The 17,265-nt window shown below is 38.1% G+C and overlaps 1 protein-coding gene and 1 long non-coding RNA gene across 6 annotated transcripts in view; one reads left to right on the top strand and one right to left on the bottom strand.

Annotated features, from left to right (window-relative positions):
- Adcy2 (adenylate cyclase 2) overlaps positions 1 to 17,265 on the top strand; it is a 370,478-nt gene that overhangs the window by 36,863 nt on the left and 316,350 nt on the right. The gene's annotated exons all lie outside the window — the stretch shown is intronic.
- LOC141424235 (uncharacterized) lies at positions 1,677 to 16,716 on the bottom strand. The gene is made up of 3 exons (XR_012449248.1): positions 16,313 to 16,716; positions 13,628 to 13,720; positions 1,677 to 2,139 (listed from the first exon to the last, which is right to left on the bottom strand). It is a non-coding gene; the product is annotated as an uncharacterized lncRNA (long non-coding RNA).

The following is a 17,265-nucleotide window of genomic DNA, read 5'->3' as shown; positions in this document are numbered from 1 at the left end:
TTGTGATGCATTGCTTTTTCATTTACATAACAAGGAGCCCCACTTAGAGATGCTACTAAAATAATTTAGCAAAGGATTTCCTTGATTTTCTTTCACAGACAGATGATTCACTGAAGAACTATACTTTGTGGGCACAGCTTTTATGATTATGCCCTAAAATGTTTAATTACAGAAGCTTTTCAAGTACCTTTTCCTAAGTACTTAAAAAAAATCTTTTCATTTGGCTTCTCAGAGTGGAAGCATGTGTTTTTAAGGAAGAATTATTATCTGATTCTATTTGAACTGGAACAGTTTGGGTCCAAGGCTTCCATCCTACCTACATGGGAACAGCAGCTTCAATGCCTTATTCAGTCCTTCCAGGTCATAGTTAGTTTAAAACCAACGCAGTTGGTTCTATGATTGAGGGTCAAAGTTTCCAGTGACATTTCATTGTGAAAATCTTTTTAGAGACAGAAAAAAATGTAGGAGGTTGGAGATATTTTTTTTCAAAATGTCAAAACTATTTATGACATAAAAAAATCAATCAGTACTTACTTGAAAATGTCAGATAATCAAGAGAAAGAGCTATTTTGTCCCAAGAGCCTGAGCAGATGAGGCAAGAATATTCAGGGTTAGGGGAGGCTGAGAGGCTGGGTCACGGGTCCTGCTGCAGTTATTATAGCCCTCTGAGGTAGAAGATACCGTCTCCACATCACAGGTAAGAAAATCAAGTCCGAGGAACTCTGCCCAAGCCACCTGGCTGGGAATAGAACCAGGACGTGACATGATTTCCACTTTTGGAGACTATGAGCTCTGCCAGTCTGAGGTCAGGGAGTAGAGAGTAGGGCATTTGTGGGGATATATACCCTCACTAGGAGATGCATTTTGAAGACCCTTTAAATATGGTAGACCCTTGGTATCCATTGGTATGTGGTTCCAAGGAGACTTCTGTTGAGAAAAAAACCCCAAATGCCCACGGTGCATTCAGTACTGTAAAAGTGCACAAATTTACCTGCACTGTGTGTACAGTAGTTCTGAGCATCCATAACTTGAAACTGCATGGAATAGGCTATGTTACTGTCACAAAAATTACATTTTTTATGTGTGCATTAATACAGCTTACCAAAAACTAGATCTTATTTCATGCCCTTTATCTCAAACACTGTGGATGCTTGATTCATTTTTTGCCATAATGCTACCCAACTTCTGTTAAAGACATGCCACCTTTCAAGGGGTCTAAAAATTTCACCTTATAGCTTAAATTAAGCACATTTCATACCTGTTTTGGCTTTGACCCTGCCACATTTACTTTTTCCAGGGCAAATTTTCACAAAATTAAAAGCAGGGAAGCGCTCAGTACATCATATGATTTAAACACAACTGATGACAACACGGGGCTGATAGAGCTTTTCAGCATCAATTGAGCTTTGTGTGCTCAATCTGCAATTGTCATACTTTTGTTTTTGCAATTTCTTTTGATTTTTTTTCTATTTATTTTTTTTTACTGCATTTGGTCAAAACCACTTGTAATAAATCTGTGAATCAAGTAAGTAAGGAACACACATTTTTTGACTCCTAGGAACTTGCAAGGTTTGCTTTGAGGCATCAGCAATGTCTGGTCAACTGTTCACTGAGAGCAGTTGTTGAGACTGGTACTAGGGATACAGGTGGATGGACGTACATGCCCAGTGTATCACCACCTGCTTGTTAGTGGCCAGTCTGCCTAAGCCAGGGAGTTGGCCAAATATGGAATAGTGCCTTAGCAGAAAGATGCTTGGTTGAGTATTAAATCATAAAGTGTTTGTTATATTCAATACTTTAAGAGGTTTCTTAAAAAGATAGTCAATCTATGTGTTAATGGACATGCATCATACATTTTCATGAGTTGATAAAGGACTTTTAGAGCAATAGTGTTCTGGTAAAGCCACTTACTGGGTCCACATTTGTAGCGTTCTCCAATTTCCAAGGTATAAATACTGTGCATTCAGTCAACTTTCAAGCTGCTACCAGCTACTGGAATTCCTGGATACTTCATAACCAGCTTCTGGAACTTCTAGGATCTGGCTTGCCACACCACCCAATAGCGGCAGTGGGCATCAGCAGAGAAAGGCACAGGGTGTGGGAGGCTTTTGGTGCTTGCTTCGGTCAGCCTCATGGTACCTGTGATCGTGAAGAAGCAGTTATTCCAAGGCTGTGCTGACTCAGATGCTTCTGAGTTGACAGTTTTCTTGTGTTGCGATGACCTGTCTATTTCAACATAGCACCTGGCTTTCAGAAATGTGTAACATGAAAAATTTCAAGCACACCCAGAAGTGGAGAGGCTAGTATAGTGAGTCCTCAGACGTCAATCACCCAGACCCTCTCATAAGCATCATGATATTCATGGTGGCTCATTTAATGCCTCAACTTACTAAGACACAGAGCCTCGTAATTCAGTTAAATGCAGGTCAGTGTTGCTTTGAAGGCATTTTGCAGATGTGATTAAATATCTATAATCAACGGATTTCAAGAGGATAAGCCTTGATGTCCTGGGCCTCATCTAATCAGTGGTAGCCCTTTAGAGCAAAATTGAAGCTTCCCAGAGGCAAAAGAAATTCTGCTTCTAGGCTGCAGGGCCAGCTCATGCCGGAGTATTCTGTCTGCCAGCCCACCCCACAATTGCATAAGTCATTTCCTTAAAATGTCTCTGGTGTGCATGTCCTACTTCTTCCATTTCTGTGGCAGAACCCTGACTGTCACACTTAACAAAATTAGCAAGGCTTCTTGCTGCCATACAAACCAGTCTATATTCAGATTGCCCCAATTGTTCAAACATCTTTGTTTTTGTACTTGGTTTCATGTATTGAATGCATATCTGATCCATGAAATGTGCTTGATGATTGACTCTTCTGTGTCTTTTCATCTAGTCAAGTCACCTCACCCACTCTTGTTACTGATGCCTTTAAATTGTTCATGGAGTTTGGTCTTGTGGCCTGCAAGGTCCCCCACCTTCTGAATTTGTGTTTGCTACTTTTTGCTGCGTTCTATCCAATGTTGACAGTTACCTGTAAAGGTTGTGTTGGATTCTGGTTCGTCTTCTGCGTTCTGGGGGCATGGGTGATGTGTGTTTCCTATGGGACCTCAGGAGGCACGGGGTTCCTTTCTGTCCCAGTCTTCCCTGTACTACAATTGACAAGTGGGTTTAGAGGGGGCAGCCTGGTACCCTCACTGTGTCACGTCCTTTCTCCACACCTTCAGACCTGGACCCATCATTTCACTTGTTTCCATAATTTTAACTTTCTGGAAATTATCAAGTAAAGCACATTCACTTACAAAGTAGGGCTAACTCATTTTTAAGAAATGAAACTTTAATAGGAAAGGAAGAATAAATGAACTTTTCCTGACAACTAAAAGAGTAAGGAGTCTGAGTCCTGTTGCAGTGCTGACCAATTTTATTTTGCAGGGAGAAGGCATCCTGTTTGGGGGTGTCACATGAAATCTTGGATTTATACTCTTAGATATTATATAAATATCTTCATGTGTTTGAGGTACTTTGACCAATTACAGTCATTATTTTTGATGCTTATATTGTTCCTCCTTTGGTGACCTGGGGCCCCATATCTTTGAACATAAGCCAAGTGGTCTATAATGGCCTTTTCATTTTCTGCACAACCAACACCCCAACTGCACATATCTCCCTCACAGTAAGAATGGGCACAGTGCTTAAGAATGCCCACGCTTTGTGTTATTGTTTCCAGAAATTTTCTGGGGATGGAAATTGCAACCATATAATTTGAAAGGAAAGAAAATTATGAGTTTATAGTGACATTTCTTATTTAGCTTTAAATTTTCAAGGCTTTTCTGTTGAGTATTACTCTTACACTTAAAAATCTATGTTCTGAACTACCTTAAATAATTATGTGCTTGTTTATTGTAGAATGCATGTGCATACAAACACATATTTGTATGTGAATACATTTTCAAATGCCAATATTAGTACTACTAATAAAATCACTGAATGATTTTTAAGTTTTCTTTGTAACACTCCCATCCTAAGGATATATCCCACTAAGAGCATAGAGTTAAACACTGTGTTCCAAAATCCTTTGGAAGAAACAGGGTGTTTATGATTCTAACCTGATACATGGCTGCCTTAAGTTTGTTTTTCACTTTCTAGGGGGTTCCTATTTTGTAAACTTTAATTTGACTTTTAATTAAGTAAAGTGAGTAATTCTGAAGCTCTGATTATGTATACATTTACACACATATGTGTGGTCTCAAAGCAATTTCACAGAAGTCGCCCTCGGACCTGTTCATTTTGTCCTGTTCCCTTCTAGTTTCCTTTGGTAACCGTCTGTTCTGGTTTGGCTGTTTATCTTTTTAGCTACTCCTTTTTCCCTCTAAACTAACACTTTATAAAAATATGTCGAGCTCTTTTTTGGCTGCTTGTTCCATTTCATGTTTACCTTAATTTATTAACAATTCCAATATTGATTGCCAATGGATTCTGTCTTTTACTTCTAGAAACAATACCACAGTGAATTCTCACTACTGTGTCTTTAGGATAATCTCCTAGGAATGGGATTTTAGGTCAAGGAGGAGACATGGTTTTACCAGCAATTGTTGAATTTCCCTCCCCTGGGCTTGGACTTCTTTGCTTCCCCAGCAGTGTGCAGGAGTGCCTGCCTTGACCCTGGCTGGCCCACAAAGCATGCTGTTACACGCTTAGAGACATGTCTCAACATAGTCAGCATTTGCATTCCTTTTGTTAGGAATGAACTTGGACAGTTTTTAATGTCTTCTTTCAATTATGTGTTCATGATTTTGCCTAGTTTTTATTAGTTTGTTCTCCACTTTTAGTGGTCCTTTGATTTGTTAGGGATGTCTGTTTGTTTCCTTGGATGTAAGTCACAAATATTTTCTTCAGTTTCTCCTTTGACTTGAAATTCTTTATGATGCTTTATAGCAGAAGTTCTATTAAAGCAGTTGAATTGATCAATTTTAGGTTTTTCTGAGCCATATTTAGGACTCTTTCCCCTACCGTTCCCTACTCCTGGGTTATAAAGGAGTACAGTTTCATCAACTTATTCTTACACTTAGATTCCTGATACACATGGCGTTCCCCCAGGGTGCACAACATATGCACCCAGTTTTATCTTTGTCTGCCTCGCTACCCCACTGGCCTAATGCTGTTTTCAGAAAGATCACCATTCAAATCTCCATTTTGTCCTAGAGTTTCTTTCCAACTTTATTCTCTTCTATTATCTTTCTGCACTGGAACCACTCTAGTTTTATAACATATTTTAACACCTACTGGATCTTATTTTAAATTTTTTTTCTAGCTCCAGAAAAAAAAATAACATAAAAGCTCGCTGGTGTTTATTGGGACTGTACTGAAATGGTAACTGTGCCTGGAGAACACTGATGGCTTGTGGTATTGCCCAGGAACCTGGTGTACTTTTCACTCATGCTGGTAGTTGTTTTTTTTAATGTCAGAAGTTTTTGAAGTTCCTCACAGAGGTTGCTATGTATATCATTTCATGCTTATTTTATTTTTGTCATTCATTTATTCAGTTGTTTGTAAGTGGAGTATTCCCCATTGTCTTCTCTTTTATATTTTTATGTTTATTGGTTTTTGATACCAATTCTGCTGTTTGTCTAATTCATATTTTGCTATTTGACTAAGTTTTTATTGTTTTTATAAAATCTTTCAATGCACTTTTGAGTTTTCAGACAGATTTATCTGATCATAAAGATTACTTTATATTTTCTTTCCTTCAGTTCTCATGTTTCTTAATTTCTTTCTCTTGGTGCAGTGCATCATCCAGTGACCCCATTGCTGTGTCCCATGGTAGTGGTGCTGGCTGACATCTGAGATGTTTTTCTTGCTCCAATCAGATGTCTGTGATATTTCCTCATGGAGCATGACCCTGGCATTGGGACCAAGATCTTGACACTAACCTAGTTATATTCAGTGTTAAGTAAGCATCCACCAATCCCTCTTTTACTGAGTGCTTTATTTTTTAATAAAGATTCACTGTGGAATTTGACTAAATGCCTCTTTGACATTTTTGGGAATGAATTCTATAGATCGATTAATTTAATCAGTAAGGATTTTCATTGTTCATTTTATTTTCTGCCATTATAAAAAACCCATATCCACTGGCTTTTAAGCAATTTTTATCTTGAGTTCCACTATGTCTGGCATCTAAATTGCAGCCTCAGATTATATTTTATTGCTTTTGTCTGTTATAGTGCTTCATGTCTTTTCATTTTAGTCTTTCTGGGGTATTTAAAAAACCTCTTGTACGTAGAGAAGAGTTGTTGTTTCGTGACCTGAAAACCTTTTTTTAGTAGGTGAGATCTGTGTTTATTGATGTAATCAGTGTCCTTGGTCTTAGTTCTGCCATATGTAGCCACACAGTGGACTCATGCATGTATGTGTATATATTCAGTCCAGGTCCACAGTGTTCCAGCGTGGGCTGTGTTTTACTTATTAGGGGGGTAGTTTCTTTGGCACTTAGAAGGAAGTGTATTTTTGCCTGTTGTCATCTGTGCACCTCATTTTCCCTCTTTGATAGGACTACTGGTTTCTCTTTTATAAGCATGACTGAAACTAGTAACCCCAGCTGCAAATGATGCTTCTTACAAAGGTAGATATCAGCCCTCTGCCCTCTCTGCCTGAATTAAAGATGCAGAAGGGATTTCCAAGAATATCACCCTTGAGGCAGAGATCAGGTGATGGTGTCTGCCCTTGTTCCTCTGCTCAGGGATTCTGGTCCAGGAAATTCTCCCTCCCTTCAGTAAATCTCTTTTACCAGATGTCTCTGACTTACTTTTATCTGAGGACAGTGACAGTTTTAGGTCTTCATGTGGGATAGATTCATTCATTATTAATTGCCACCTTCTCTAGTTCAGAAACTCAGGGAAGAGATCTATCGGTTCAGTCTTTCTATCTAGATGCATTCTGTTTTGTTTTAAAATGTCCCCACAAAACAGCCTCTGAAGATGACACCGTCTTTCTTCTTAAAATGAGTGCTGTACTTCAAATGTATGGTCAGTGCATTTAGTGCCAATTTTAATTCTCAGGCAACCAAAACTGTGTCTGTCTAACGTTTTCCCATACAGGATTCCAGCAATATGGCATAAAAAGAGAAACAGAGCCAGAACACTGGCTGCCCCATGCTCAGGCTGTGCTACTGAACACGAATAGCGAAAAAAATAAATAAAAACAAAGTGGAAAATCTTTATTCCCCTGTTGAGATTCATAATAACTGACCCTAGGAGCTTGGAGGAATGGAGGAAGAGGTAATTGACTTTCCCTTTGAACGTATCCAGTTTGATGCAGAGTATTTGGTTTGCAATTCCCAATGGAGAAAACAGTTTTCAAAATTTCAAAATTTGAGGTATAAATTTCCCCCTGATTCCTGACTTGCTGCCTCACCCCTGCAGGTCTCCATCCATTACTTCCAAGTATGAGTGACTGTTTTTATTCTCACCTAATCTGGCAAAGGGTTGAAGAGAAGCATTCACCCATACAGCATTTGGGAAACAATGCTTTGCTATAAAATTATAGCATAGGAAGAGTACATTAACTTGCAATGAAGTAAAACAAAATTCACCAATAATTCCCGCCTACAGAGCTGACATGGGGCTTGTTTTGGACATTTATGAGATTGTTTCTTCCATGTTTACATGTGCTTAGGCTCCTGTTCTATTTTCTACTTAGCAGCTTGCCCCTGGTGTGTTGATTGAAGTTCTTCATAAGCATTAATTTAATTTCTAGCACAATTTGCCTTACTTTTTTCCTGGATCGTTAGGTATTGTTATTTCATATTTTCTGGTTATTGTAATCATGGTGTGATAAATTTTGATTATTTGTATACTCACTCTGTAATATAAATGACAAAAGTGAAGTTCTTGGTTTTAAAAAAGTATAAAGTTTTAAGAGGTTTCAACATTCTATAGCCTTCCTGTAAATAAGGAATCCATTCTTTTGTACTACACAAGCTTCAACTGCGCTGGCCACCTTTCCTAGTTTTATGTGTGGGTGGGTGGTATACAATCTGCTGAATGTTTGTTTAAGAGTAATGGTGCAAGAATAAAATTAGCTGAGCTACTCCAGCTATGCTAACGTTGGTCCTTGGTAACATTGTGCTAGTGATGAGAGGCTGGAGTTACCCTCCGTGTAAACATGGGTTATATTTGATCTAAAAGCTCATTTGAGATGAGCAGTCCATGATCACAATATTGTTCCACTAAAATTTGGAATGCAGTTGCTGAAAATGTCCTTCAATGTGGACTTTTGAGGGACCAATCCCCAGTATATTTGATAACACTTATTATATAGGATTGAAATATTTAATTAAAAAGCAAAATCATAAACTATATGCTACATAATTTTTAAACATTGTATATTACATATAACTTACATAATTCTACATTATAGGTTATAAAATGTATGTGTATCATATAACATTTAATAAATTAAATATTGTGTAACTTATAAATAGAAATAAAATATTATATACTATTTATATGCAATGTAATTGGATGCAAGTGTACAATTATATAATGTAATTATATTTTAATATCATATTTCTATAATATATAAATTATACAAATGCTATGAAACTTTTAGTAGGAACAATATTTAAAGTGAATAGAAATTTTACTTGCTGCTCCCATCTTTAAGAAATGAGGGCTTAAAGTAAAATATTTATAGTTTCAGTGGGAAGGTAGTGAATCTTATTATATGAAAATAGTTTTTGCTTTGAAACTATTCATGAGATATATTTGCATCTTAGAAAACAATGAAATTTAAAATTGTATTAAGTTGGAGGATTAATCATTAATTTGAGATGGAAAGAGAACACAATAAAGTTCATATTTGAAATAAATCAGTTTTTTGAATTATAAATTATAGTGTTGATTTGAACAAAATGAATTCACCTTGAAGAGTTTTCTTTAGGGCCATATAACTCACCAATGGTCTGTTAAATGCTTAAGGTGAAAGAGATGGGTTGGATGGACAGCTTCATGTACCTGAAAAGTGTCAGGAATTACTGCCAGGAAAACTCAGCTTCAGAGAATGCAAATACATTTAAGTTACTGAGGCAAGACATTCAGAATGAATATGTGTACACTCCATAAACCATGGATGGTACTAGTAACATGGATAATATCTGAAATATTATTGCAATAAGCTTCAAAAATAAATTGTCCTGTTTGCTGTGATTTCAAAATTTAAATATTAATAGTTTATGGAAACACTATTTATTCCTACTGTAATATTTAATGTTCCTCATATTCTTTATAGTTTTAAATACAACCATAAATTGTCACATGGAGTGTAATTCATGAACTGTTTATGGCCTAGCTGGAATAATCTGTTATTTTCAGTTTTAATATTCATTTTGTCCAGCATGTCTGCATAATAGACACAATTCCTTTTCTCTTTATGCTGAAATCTGATAGGACTCTCTAGTCATATTGGCTTTTTTAAAGAGATGTGTTTATTCCTCTACTTTACTAAGATTAATATTTTGTAAGGGATAATTTCCTTTGGTGTCCACATGGTCCTATAAAGCAGTGGTTCCCAATGTGTGGGACCCACACTGACAGCAGAAGCAAAAGTTGGGTACTAAAACAGATGAGTCAGCTTCCGAAGGGTGGCCTGACAGGTGGCGTTCATCAGCTGTCCAGGTGACTCTAATGCTGCTGTAATTTAAGAACCATGGAAGTTGTACATTGTAGACTGTCCCTACTTGAAATTCACCTTGTAAATCATTTGCTTTGATGTTCTGTGCTGTTACAAAATAGACTATATATAGATTTCAGATGAAGACATGGCATATCAATTAGCTGTGGTAATGTATCCAACCACCCTAGAATTTTGTGGTTTAAAACAAACAAGTGGGCTCTACCGCCTGGTTCTTCTGGTCTTGGCCGGGCCCCTCTCATTCATTTGTGGTCAGGTGCTGGCTCGCTGGGGACTGGATGGTAATGTCCTCAGTGTGGAGCCTTGTGTGTCCCCTGTGTGAGCTTCCTCTCTTTAGCAGACTGCTCCAGGTTCCACTACAGGCTCCTGCAGAATGACAAGAGCATTCAGGGTCTCACGACAATCCTGTGCCCCTTCTGTCATATTCTCTTGACCACCCAAGGTTCAAAGCCAGCTTCAAAGGCAACAGAAGGACTCTCATTTTATGGGAGGACTCACAATGTCATGTCTTAAAGGGGAGAAAGTAGAGGAAGGGCATGACATTTTTACAAACTGTCTTGCTTATTTGGGCATCAGAGTTGAGACTGAAGACTTCTTAGCTAAGAAATTCTGACCCTCCATTCTTTCATCCATTCGAATTAAACCAGAGACCAAGGGACTTTCTGACTTTCCCTGATGCTAATGCTAGTATGTAAGACACCGAGGATAAAAAATGCACAGGGTCAGCAGTCCATCACCAAGTCATCCTAAAATCTGTAAGGATATCCTGTTTTCAAAAGTCAGATAAACCCCAACACTTGGTGATAGTATCACACAAATCAAACTGAGTAGAAACAAAAATAAGCATTTTATTTCAAGCATGTTATTCTCACTTTGGGCTCTGAGTTGTCTGTGCAGTTTCTACAATGTGTTCTACATTGTGATCGGCTTGGTGTGTGTAGAGGTGCCCTGGTCTCACAAAGCTGGTAATGCCCACAGAGATGCTGTAGCACTGGTGCTAATTGTCATGAATGGATTTTTAATATTATATCTCTGATGTGATTCTTCCAGGTTAACATCACCACAATGCTCATGGTGAGTAAAAAGAACAGAAAAAGTATAGGAAAATAACTTTCTTGATTAATGAGCTGTGGACCAAAAAATAATATGATCAACTAACATATAATTTATATATTTTAGAGACACTCAGTATATGTTGAGGAAGAATAAGACATGTTCTGTCATATCATTGATTGTTCTGAATTTCAGCTCTCTATTTCACAAGTTCTCATGAAACCCATGTTTGCCATGATTTTTCTAACTCTGTTTTTCTCTCTCTAAAAAAAGAATAAGGCAAACTTTCTTCCCTCAGGGATCTTGATAAGGTACAAGATGAAGAACTCTATTATCAATTAGATAGCAGTCACAGAAGCAAGATAATAGAGAACAGACTATTTACCTAATGCATATCAAGCACACGTGTGTCCTTTGATAAAGAGTTCAGTGAGAACTGGAGGTATGGCCCAAGCAGTAGATAGAGCACCTGCTTTGCAAGTGTGAAGCCCTGAGTTCAAACCCTAGTCCCACAAAAAGAAGAAAAAACAAAAAGCAAATGGAGAAAGAGGTCCATGGACTGGTTTTGAGGTAGCCTGAAATGAAGTGTTCAAATTAAAGTAGTTGCCCTAATTCCAGAAAAGTTGAGTGGGGACCATTCATTCATTAGGTCAGTTACTTCAGGGATGGCCAGTGACTCTTGGTAGTGTCTCTGTCAGCCGTTGCCACAGTAACGTTGTAAAGGAATCAAGCATGCACCATGGAGTGTATGGTGAAATTAAGCGTGTTTCTCACCTAGGTCAAGGGTTGGCTAGAATTCCTTGCCTCTCAGCTGGGTCTCCTCCAGGCTGCAGGGGGTTCAGATCTTCCCCACTAGCATCTGCGTTCTCAGTGGATCTGGAGTTACTCAAGGTGCAACTCAAGGTGTTTTATCACCGAGGATCACAGCAGCACAAGGACCAAACCAGACATGAAAACATGGCCCCACAATATCCACGGACAAGGGGCACGGCTAGGGCCATCATCCATGGGGTGGTAGTTCCTCTGCCCACAGAGAGCAGTGAAGTGGAGTGAGCTTGTAGAACCATAGTAAGAGGATGCTATCCCTGGACGTGTCCAGGTATCTTGAAGTTGCTGTTCATTTTCATAGATGTCCACATACTAATGCAAAATTTGTCATTTCTCTTTCTGACTGTTCACACCTCACATTGTGAAGACTTGTTTTTTTAAAAATATGATTAACCCCTAAGCAGAGGTTCTTTAAAGTAGCAACAATTTTGAAATAGCTAAATTCATTCTAAGAACAGTAGTGATAACTTGAAGAATAGTTGAAAGTGGTGAATTTTCTTGCATTAACCTCAAATAGAATAGACTAGGTAGTTATTTCTGTGTTTTCTTGGAAATATAAATTTAACGTAACCCCTAAACTGTACACGTGACGTGTGACATTAACAATATACAACATAAATAAGTCAAATAACCTGAACATACTATCCATAGCAGTTTAAAGGTATGTTTTTCTTTGTGAAATGAAGGTACATTACATGAACTGGGCTACCTGTGCCAAAATTCTACTTAGCAGAATTAAAAAGCAGGCACCATTTATACACAGTGCTAAGAATGCTGGGAACACTTCCTTGGCTTTTGCTATAATTTTATTCTCCTTTTACAACCTAAAATATAAATATTCAGCACTATCATAATTATAACTCTTGAATTACAATCTGTTTTTTTTTTTTTTTTGCAGTGGTAGGGATTGAACCCAGGGTCTTGCACAAACTAGGCAAGCACTCAATATCACTGAGATACATCCCTGGTCAAGTTATAATCTTTAGAAGCTTATATTCAATAGTGTCCTAGGAGCACAATATTTGCTAAGTGATCACAGTTGTCACATTTCTTAAGAGCCATCTTTGAAATAAAGGTGTCAAGAAGAACCTAAGTAGAAGCTCTTTTGTAGTTGTAATTCTTTTTGTACATTAGGTATTTTACTATAACAAGATTAGATTTTAACTTTTGCTTTTTGGGGACTGACCATGACATCCTGTACTGTATGTGTATTATTTATAGGATGTTGGTAGATAGTAGGGAAGCTTCATGGTGGCAGCAGAGATCTGGCTCCTCCCTGCCCACTCTTTCCACTTGGACCACGTACTTGGAGCAGGTGGACCATACCCACAAGGTAATGGCTTTGGGGGAGGGTGCACTCCCTCTTTTCAAAGAGCCTTACAGGAAAAACACTAAGACAACTCCACCTCCTCACTTTGACAAAATTTATTCATGGAGAATGTAGGTTAGGGAGAATTGGGGCCCATCTTCCTTTCCTAGAAGGGAAGAGGTGTCCTGGAGGTAGCTGACTCCATGCACCTAGCCCAGTTTGTTGTTAGCAGACATTTTGAATAGATGCTTCGGGATGCCCATTGTGATGTGTATCAGATCCCAACATTTTAGGTACATTCAGAACAGATTAATAATTGAGTAATATTTTGCCTTCCTGTAGCTTTTATTTATTTTATCAGCTGCCTTGAAGCTATGATTACATTTCCACATATGTGCCTTTGGCACATCTTAGAATTCAGTGTGGCTTCCAAGCTGATAAAACCCTGCTTATAAAAAGAACTGGAAATTTAATTGTGTTATTCCTTGGTATGTTCTCTTTAGGGGAGAATTAAACTTGTAAATTTTAAAAGTTTCCCTACTGTTTTGGAATTTATTGATCAATTTTTTGAGTTCATCTTTGTGGTGAGTTTATTTAAGTAAAGAATACTGATGATGCTCTCCAAGCAGGTTAAAAGTGTTTCTCTGTTATCTTTAAATTCAACCATGAAATAGTATGACATTACTACTAATAGTTGCTTCTACATCTTCTACTTTAGCATCTAGAATCATGAAACCACATTACATGCAGAGACTTACATCATTTTTGCACATTTGAAGCATAGTCAGACTCTCCCCGCCTCGAGAAGGAACACAGTGGAGGGCAAGGCTGCCTCTTGTCTATCATCTGACCTGTGGGGAGAGATCAGGATAGAGGCTTAGCCATGCTTTTCCTCCTTCTGGGTTTAGGGCATCTGCATTTTGTAAGCACGGGTTGTTGCCATTGAGTGATTCTCCTTTAAAGGGAACAAGTTGACAATAGATGGAGCTTGGCAGTGTCTACTGAACGCCACCTGAGAGGTCGATTAGGCCTAATGTGTTTTAATTAAGAAGAACATAAGAATCCAAACACCATATCTTAACATGTCTAACCTTATGATTTTCAAGTAGCAGTTGAATAACACTTGGAGGAGAGTCATACATCTCTCAGACTAATTAATGGAAATGTTTTAAAAATACTGGCAGATGAAAGTCACAAACATGTCACTTTCCAAATTGTGTTTTTCAGCTACTGATTGATAAATAATAGGTCAGTCGCCAAGTTTTAATTTCTTGATTAAGTGGCACTTGCAGTATTTCTGTGTTATTCATATTCACTAAAATTAATAGGTCATGCATTTGACACTTCTTATCTCTTATGGGAAGTGTTTCCCTCATTGCTAAAAGCTGTAGATTGTTAACTATACTGCTGAAAAGCAAATTATTTGACATATTATTCATAAGATCTTTTAAGATAACATTAGTAACTGATGGCAGTTATTGCCAAGAATACCTAAAAATTCTGAAGTGAATTTTGAATCAAGTTGGTAAAACTACATTAGTTGTGTTTTTAGAACTCTCTTTGTTTTCATTCTTTTTGACACTGGGTGCTCATTGTATTCGTGGTATAAATGGCAATTCTTTGTTGAGCAGGTTTGTGGTGCTTTGTGTGTATGAATTGGATTAGAACATAGACCTTCAATACATTGGTTTGTTTCCATGGCTCTTCTCACTAGTGGGGTAGATGCCTGTGGGGAAGCTGCTGTAGTGGTCCAGGTGATGATGGGTGGTAAGTAGGGGAGGACCTGCCCAGCAATATGAACCTTGAAGGACAGGGATGGATTCCAGAGAGGTGACATTAGACTAGTGTCTTGAAGGGCTTTGTAATAGCTGTTTGGGGTTGGACTATTTATGAACTTTAGATTTAAACTCAACTTCTTTCCCTTTGGCCCAATGTTTCCCTTAAAGTCAGTAAAAGTAATTTTTTATATTAAAAATTAATCAGATAAATATGCTTATGTAGTGGTTTTGAAACTACAAGTGTGGTTCTTACACCTATTGTGTGCCATTGTCTGGTTTTTCTCTTCAGACGGATTGATAAAATCTTTTAAAATCTTGATTCTCTTAGTGTATCTCTTCTAATGGTGTCTTTCAATCCAGTGGGGATTTCATCAGTGTCCATTACACCCTATAAAGTTAGCAAGGGAAGTCTTTCCATGGATAAATGGTGTGATGAGCTCCAACTATACGTGTGGAATGTGTCTTTCCTTTGACCTTCCTAAGTATTACTACTTCCATTGTTGACATGTAAGGAGACTGTTGCCCAGAGAAGTGGTTTAACATTCCTCAAAACACAAAGCTAGTTTTTAATAGGGCCTAGCTATAAATCAGCTCAGATGTTTCAACTTGGTGCTGTTATATCATTCTTCATCATCACACGGGTGGTGTTATGCTCTGAGCACAGGGAGATAGACATAAAAAGATGAGATAGTCTGAGAAAAGAGTGAGATAGTGAAGGACATGTCTCCACATATAACCCAGTAAAGAAAGGACAGTACTTCACCCTCACCCAGCAGAAAAATCCATGGAAGGTCAAGGGAGGAAGAGTTTGCGTTAAGATAAGGGACTAAAAATATTGAGCTGGACAGTGTTTCCCAAGCACTGAAAGTTTTCTCACCCAAAGTCTCCGCGGACTCCTTCCTTCTGACTTCCTGCAAAACTGTGAGCAAAGTTGTCTTGGACCATCCAGATTAGCCCACCCAACCTCCGTCTGACTACCATTGACTGACCTCCAACAATGTCATGTGGAATGAAAGAATCTTTGCTCAATTCCTGACCCTTAAAAACTAAGATGAACAAACCATGGCTGTTTTTTTGTTTTGTCTTGTTTTCATTTTTTGTTTTAACTTTTCAGTACTAGGGGTTGAACCCAGAGACTCACACATATTGGGCACTTTACCACTGAGCAACATCTTCAGCCCTTTTATGAATTTTTTTTTTTTTGAGACAAGGTCTCTCTAAGTTACCCAGACTGGCCTTGAACTCTCAAACCTCTCACCTTAGCCTCCTGAGTAGTTGAGATTACAGATGTGTGCCATTATACCCAGCCGGCTATTGCTGTTTGAAACATCTAGTTTCAAACTTGAAACATCAAGTTCTGGGGTAACTTGTTAGGCAGCAGTCAGCAAGTGGGTCAGTTCACTGTACTGTAGATTATGAGTCAGAGTTGGAGTGAGGTACAAGTTCTCTGTCACAATATATGATTTTTAAAAAAGAATCTGCTTTTACATTTGACAAACTGAGTCAAAATAACAATATCCAAATATCATGTGAAGGTTTCATTAGGAGGAGGTGATGGGTAGAAGGAATTGATGGAATATTGAGCTAGCTAGACAAATAGACTAAAATCCTGGACCTCCCTTCAGATTTACAACTGAGACTCCAAAATTGAATTTGTGATCTCACCTTCACTTCCTTGAAGTTTTCTTCAAGGAAACTTCCATCATGCAGTGTTCTTCATGTCAGATAATGTGAGCTTGACATCTCTGTGCTTGTCAGACACCCTGGAGCCATACAGGATGGGTCTTTTTCTCTGATGGTGGTTCAGGTCCAGCAAACTCCATACAACAGCACGCTTGGCATCCAGTTGCTTTGTTGTTCAAAGAAAGTCACCTTCTTCCCGTCATTAGCTTCACTTTCTCCTGCCTCCCAAGAGCCTCACTCTAACAATGAGTGCATGCTCCCCTGTCTAACAGTGAGTGCATGGGTGTCACCTGAGAGTGCACCAGTGTCACCAGCTGCTGGCAGAGGCACTGCAGCTCAGGCACAAGTCGGGCTTGGAATGAAACCCCTGAGAACATAGACACCTGTCGTTCTTCAGATGGAAGCTACATTAACCTTTTTGTACCGATGTTTTCTTTTATAGTTGAGGTGTAACTTACATCATGCAAAATACATGAATATTAGAATGACACTTCAGGAGCTTTAATCAATTTTTAATACATGCATGCAGAGACAGACATAGCAATATAGATATATCTCTGTTCTAAATGTTTTAGAAAATGTTCTCTTTCTTTAGCTTGAAATGTGTGTAATGTGACCAGCTGTGTTACCAGAGTTCCTCTGAAGAATGAGTTACATTCAGGGTTTTAATCCATAGTTTATTGAAAGGGCTGCCTAATTTGAGGGAAGAAGATTTTGAAAACTAGACAGTCTTCACTGGTACTTTATCACACAAAAATCTTAGCAAATAAAACTATTTTCTAGCCCTAGAAATTATGCCAAAATATGAGTCCTACTTCTTTAAAATGTTTTCCTCCTCTGAGATCTAAGAACCCTCACTATGCGCAATTGATATGACAAAAACATGTTCACATGAAATTCTTCACCATGGATGCTGTGATAAATTATTAGTGATC

Source organism: Castor canadensis, chromosome 6 (assembly GCF_047511655.1).
Source record: "Castor canadensis chromosome 6, mCasCan1.hap1v2, whole genome shotgun sequence".
Taxonomy (NCBI): Eukaryota; Metazoa; Chordata; class Mammalia; order Rodentia; family Castoridae; genus Castor; species Castor canadensis.
This window is presented reverse-complemented; position numbering and strand designations above follow the sequence as displayed.